A 6861-nucleotide genomic window follows, 5' to 3' on the forward strand; every position below is an offset into this window, starting at 1 on the left:
CAAAAAGCACGCGACCGCCCTGGGTCTGTGACTTCAACGCCAGCGCCAGGGTCGCGCGTGCAGCACGGCGCGCAGCCTGCATGCCCTCCGAGCCCCGCTGCTTCTCTGTTACCTGCCCCGGACCTTGGAATCCGAGCCTCTTTCTGCCCCACCGATGGCCCCTTGCCCCCTTCTGCATCCCGGACTCGGAGGGCAGCACCCGGGATCCCAAGAAGGGCACCAGCTTCGTGGCTCCTGACCATTCACCTGTCTAGGGGCCTAGAATTTGGCTTTGTAGGGATGGGTTTGGGAAGTCTGAAGAGTGCTGGGACAGTGAAGTGTGGCTCACGGTAAAACTGCAACGATGGACTTTTGCGTAGAAATAAAAATCTTGTTAGTAAAAAATGAGGGGGAAACTGTAGAAAAGACAAACCAGAGAGAAAAAGAGAAAGGGAACTTATTGCTATTCAGCAGAAGCTGAAATCGGAGAACCAAGGAATAAAAAAAAAAAATTTTAAGTATTTTGTACATTAAAAAATATGGAAAAATAACCGGGACAAATCTCGAGATAATTGGGCGGGAGTCACCAACTTAAAGTGTATTTTTTGTTGTTGTTGTTGTTGTTGTTTTTTAATGGGCTAAGAAAGCAAAACTGAAGGAAGAGGTATACTTATTTAAAGAATTAAGATGAAAAAAAGTACGCAGCTGGGAAGTTCACAGGTTTTGAAACTGACCTTTTTCTGCGAAGTTCACTTTAATACAAGAAATTTGATAAGAGAGGCGGGCCTCCTTTTACGTTGAATCAGATGCTTTGAGTTAAAAACCACCACGTATGGAAGAGCAAGAAGAGGGAAGACAGTATAAAAACAAGGAGATAAAAAAGTGATATTAATACAAAAATGATAACCACAATGATTTCTCTGAGAAATTGTTATGGCAGAACTGTCCAGACTGCTGACAGTAAAGTCCCGGTTTGCATGTTACTTGTATTCCATTGACGGTGTCTCCCCACCTCTCCCGCTTTACTCACTAGCACTTAACTGCATTTTCATTTTCGGTATGAAAAACAATACCCAAAGCATCTGAAAATTGATATATATTTCTAGCTATATATTTTTAGTCCCATCTTTAATCCTGGGGGGACAAAGAAAAAAGTTTGAAGGGCAAAAAAGTTACACTCTGATTGTCCCAAGACGACAGAGGCAAGTAGAAAATGTGGGGAAAAGAAAAGAGAAATATTAAAGTACAGCGCCTCACGTGGTGCCTGATACACAGTGGGCGGTCAGTGTTAGTCCCCCTCTCCCCTTATTCTTGTATTCCCTCTTGCAGATTTCCTGAAGTCCTATTTGAGGACCGTGCTTTATTTCCCCCTCTCAGTCCCATCACACTCACTTTAAACAACACCCAGCTAGATACCGGCACTAAGTTTGTGTAAAATATGTTGATACACACGAGCAAAGTTTATTTTGGCTATAATGTGTGAACTAATGGTTGACTTTCAACATTTGCATTTTATCTCACAAAGGTGTATATTCAAATAATTTTTTTGTTTGTCTCAATTCATGTAGCTATTTAAACTGGGGTACCCTGGACTGAGCAATCTGTATCCCAATTCTTTAAAAAGTCTCCTTAGTTTTTTTTTTTTTTTTTAATCCCTTCTAATTTACAAGAAAGAGGAAAAGCTCTTTTAGCTGAACTTTGGTATGCAGTTGAGCTTTGTAACTATTTGTTCTCCATGAAAACAAAATTATTTATATTTGCCATATTTTTTCTAGTGTATTAAGTTATTTTAAACAAAAGAAGATGCTGTTATTTCATGACGTGTTGTCGGTACAAAATGTTTTGGTCTCACCTCTGTTAAACCTTTTAAATAAGTGCCAAGTTATTAATTGAAGACACTTTGCGATCAATTGAATGAAAATAGTATTGTTTCATTTGATGGGGTTCGCGTCATCTTTACTCCTGTTGCTATTAAACTATCCAGGATAGTCTTTCCTTCTTCCTTTTTGATGAGTATGTTATCTCTCTTGACTATACCAGCTTGGCAAAGAGCTTGCCTCTGCTCCTACGTGGCAATCAAGGGGCGGTGAGAATGATGACTCTCGTGGCTGTCTGTAGCGCTGAGCGAAAATCCCCCTCTCCTGCCCCATTTTATCCACCCAATGAAGAAAACGGATTGATTTTACACTAAATCAATAAAGGAACAGATACTATGTAAAATAACAGAATAGAATAATCTCCTTCCCTAAAACGGACTCTTGTTCTTCGTTTTGCTGCACTTTCACCCTTGAAGTTCATTTAGGGAACATTTTGGGAAGGAAGGAAAGCGTGGTCACGCGGTGCGAAATCCACCTGGGTTAATTGTTACAAAACACTCAGTCCCAGGTCGCCGACCCTCCCCCGGAGTCGGTGGCGGTCTGGAAGTAGGATAAGAGCCGCGAAGCGGGGCGGGGGCGGCGGTAGCTCTTTGGCCCAAATAGAGTCTTCGTTCGTTAAATTTATGAAAAGGTAGCAGCTAGGATCGTATTTAGAAAAAGCCGGGTTCTAGCCGTTTGTAGGGTACCGAGGAGCCCTCATCCGTCCCCTCTCCCAGAAGAAATCTCACCTACTTAAGCCCGGATGCATTGCCTATTTGGAGGTAGATAGGGACCGTGAAGACCAGGGAGAAGACCTTCTCTTCCCTTCTCACTCGGGCTCTTGGGATAAGGGACACCCTTCAACAAAATTGAGGGTTTCCCGTGTGTCCCCTGGGGCCCCCTCTTGGGGATGGAGGACGCATAGAGGAGGTCCTCCCTGCGACAAAGCCCCGCGTCCTCGGGTGGTGCTCCTGCCGCCCGCCCCCAGCCCTCTCCCGGGTTGAGCTCGCACTCAAAGCTGTTACTCTGCGTAGACGTGGGTGATAATGTTTATCTTTTAGCCTTCAAAGACCACTGAACAGGACTTGGGCCGTATTCAGCGCTCAGGCCTTGCGGGTCTTCTACTTGACAAGCGTCCCTAGTTTTCATAATAAACATCTGCTTGGGGGCGGGATGAGCTTTGAAGCCGCCGCGCCGCCAGCCTGGGCTGGTGGCCTCCGGCGAGCTCCCGTCGCCTCCGGAGTCCAGGGTCCAAACGGGCAGGCTCCACACTCCAACCCTAATCCAGCCACCAACGCGGGCTCGGACGCTTCCCGAGGCACTCCGAGGGAGGTCGGAGGTCACGGGAGAACTTGGGGCCAGGGGTTGGCGGTCCCATCCGGGGCCTGGCCGATCCCTACAGCTAGCTCCGGGAGCCTGAGGTCAAAGGAGGCGCTGCGTCCGGGCCCAGGCCGGCGGGGCGCCGGGCACCAGCGAAGGAGCGCTGCAGCGGGGCCTAAGTCGGCTGGAACGTTTCGGGCCGCCGGCGCCGGGTGGGCTTGGTGCCGAGCCCGCGGGATTGGGTCCTCGAGGGAGCGCGGCTGGCCGAGGAGCCCGCGGACGCAGCCCGGGTGGGCGAGAAAAAGCAAGGTCAAAGTTTCTCTGCCCCGTCGGCGGTGCCCGAGCCTGGCGCGGCCTGTGGGACCTGCGTCAGGGGCGCCGGCGGCGTCCTCCCGCTCCTCTAGAGTCCGTTCTCCGAGACTCAACGGGTACTGAGGCCACCTTTCCTTTCCCGTCGGGGTTGGTCCCTCGGGAGTCCAGCTTCTTACTGGGGCTCGCGTAGAGCCCGCTTTGCGGAGCGCCGCGTCCCAAACGCCTGGATGTGTGAACCCCGAGTTCCCTACCCCGTGTTTCCAGGCCACTCTGAGAAGGGGATCGAAGAAAGCTTCACTATAAAGTATGCCCAATGTGTGTCGTTTTGGTCCAAACTCAATAATAATCGTAATAAATAATTAAAATTTCCCGCAGTTGTCCCCCAGATCTTAAGGATGTGCAAAGACTTCTCAAGCTATAAAATCCCTGATTAAGGAAAACTGAATTAAAAGAGCTTACTCAAAACATCATTAGTGTTAAAGACCCTATAATACAGGAGGCCCAGTGAGATCCGAGGCCTTAGCTTGAAGCTGAACTGATAAATATCTATTTTGAGTTTTTCCCCAGATTCATAACTTTTTAGATCCTCAGATGGTAATACTTTAGCATAATACAATACTCAAATTTCGGAACTATTTTGATTTCTGAAAAATGCCTTTTTGGCTTCAGTCACATGGGATACTGTTATTTTTTCACAAATTCAGTTTACATCATAAATTGCAAACATTTGCAATCAGATCTCAAGATTGTTTATTTTATGTAACCTCAAGCGCTTGACTATGTTAAACACCAGCACAGAAAGTCTGTGAAATCAGTTTAATGTGTGTGAGGGAATTAAAGGATCACTCCTTTTCATCACACAAACAAAGCATTTAAGGTTGTTTTGATTGTCAGTCTCCCAATTTTTGAACAGTCTTACAATTGACTATTAATTTTAGAGTCATTCTGTGCAAAAATAATTACTAAAGTTATATCCTGCTTTAATTAAATGTTTCTGGGCAGAAGAAAATGGTATTATTATTCTACATTGGGAAATGGGTGATTGTTTTTAATGTTATATTATTTTTAAATCATTTTAGTTCAAATGTAAATAAAGTCTGCTAATTCCAAGGTGGGGGGAGGCCTGCAATGGTTTCTTAACATGCTGTTAGAACAGTTAGTCAAAGTGCATTAAAGAAATGTCACAAACCCAGAAATAATAAATATGTCATTCTAATGAGAGTGTTAACTTATGGATAATTTATTCAAGGTAGTTTTTACATTTCATATGGAATCTCTTATTATGACCTGCCTGAGTACTGTGATGCTTGTTCTTCAAAATCTAATTTATATAGGCTTGAGGTATACATAATTCATAACTCCTGTTGATATATGTATACACACCCCAAATTTTAAACCTTTACAGTATGTTTGCATGTTTACTAGCATGTTTTCAGGACATCTGGAATTAAAATGTAAGAAGTGTTCAACATTACGCGGAAAGCATGTGTGAAGAAAAAGTAGTTGAAAATTAACAGTTAAAAAGGATTAGATAAATTTCAAGCTAAGATACAGAGTGAGCACTGAAATATTTCAGACAGGGGACATTCTTGAATAAGAAATATGAAAATCTCCAAGAAAGACTTACAGATGTGAGCTTATAACACTTCTGATACCTAGGTAATCCTTTCATGTCTCTAATTCATAAAACAAAAAATCCTCAAGTCTTGAGGTATTTTGTTTTGGGTATTTTATGTGTCAGTCAAACTAACCATTGCATATGCCTTCAGTACATGAAAATTTAGTACAGTACGTGGAGTTCTATTGGCATGAGGAAAGGTTTTAGAATATAACCAAATAAATCACATAGGGAGGAGTAAACACACTTTTCTCCCCCTTGTTGAACAACGGATCACATGTCTTGACTAAAGATCTTTGTAGATTCTTATTCAGGCAGAACAGTGCAGAATAAGTTAAGGGCACAGACATGGAGTCAGACTTCCCGTATTTGAAACTCACTGCTGCTATTTACTATTCTGTGATTTAGAATTAGTTCATCTCTGTGTTTCCCCGTTTTCCCATCTGTAAAATGGATATAAAAGCAGCATCTATTGTGTAGGAATGCTTGGAGAATTAAATAAGTTAGTATTTGTAAGGAACAGTGCCTTCCACTTATATGTACTAGCACTGTATAATACTTATTTTAACACACAATGGATATCACTCCACTATTTCTTTATAAGGCTATGCATTTCCAAGGAAGGTTCAATTTCCAAAAACAGGGCAACAGGCCCCACATGTGCTGTATGGCTATTCAGATGCATTTAATGTGTCTGAACACCTTCAAGCAAGTGCATTTAGCACACGCTCCCTAGGACTAAGGCCAATAGGCAAGAGTCCTTGTAATAAAAACCTTCAGGAAAGAAAACAACAAAGTGTGCAAAACAAGGAATAAATATTTTTCTGTCGTGGATGTGATTCCAGCTAATTGTGTAGCCTCTGTGATCCTTGTCTGGAAGATTGGCAAATGTCACGGTGTACTTAGGGGCTGATCCATAAGAGCAATTTAGAGATTGCACAATGCCATCTACATGACAGATAGGGTTGCTACTCTGCTATGTGCAGCTAATAAAGTGAGATATCAGGCATGGCACTTGCCCTTAAGGGGCTTACCATCTTGGGGGAGATAGCTCATAAGTACATATGATAGTGCTAGGGAGCATGTACCAAATGCACTTGCTTAAAGGCATTCAGACACATTACATGCATCTGAATGGCCATACAACACATACAAGGCCTGTTGCCTTGATTTTGGAAACTGAACCTGCCTTGGAAATGTGTAGCCTTATTAAAGAAATGGTGGAGTGACGCGCAGAGGTTAAGAAGCACACTTTGTTAGGATTGAATGAATACTGTCTGTTGCCGGAGTTTGTGTTCCCCAGGACCATGTGTGTTTTCTTTGCTGACCATGTTTGTAGAGCATTAGCTGTGAAATGCTAAAAGCTGTGAAGGCTGTTGACCAATGACCTTTAACAGCAGTTTGAAAACATATGTAATGCAAAAGATGAAATGTTTAATTAAATGTTTAATGTAAAATGAACAGCTGAGTCCTAATTACAGATATAGTGAAGAGAGACTTCTTTTCAGTGGCTACATTTAGATTTACGACTAAGACTTGGCTCAAATTTTATATGATATCTATTAAAAACTCAGAGAACTTATTACACATCTTAATTTGAGAATCAATGTGATGTCACAGTATATGACTAATAATCTTCATTTAATATTAGCACTTTTATTTTATTTTTAAGTTAATTAAGTAATTGGCTGCGCTGGGTCTTAGTTGTGGCATGTGAGACCTAGTTCCCTGACCAGGGATCGAACCTGGGACCCATCCATTGGAAATGCAGAGTCT

Source organism: Bison bison, unplaced genomic scaffold (assembly GCF_000754665.1).
Source record: "Bison bison bison isolate TAMUID 2011002044 unplaced genomic scaffold, Bison_UMD1.0 scf7180017864135, whole genome shotgun sequence".
In the NCBI taxonomy this organism is placed as follows: Eukaryota; Metazoa; Chordata; class Mammalia; order Artiodactyla; family Bovidae; genus Bison; species Bison bison.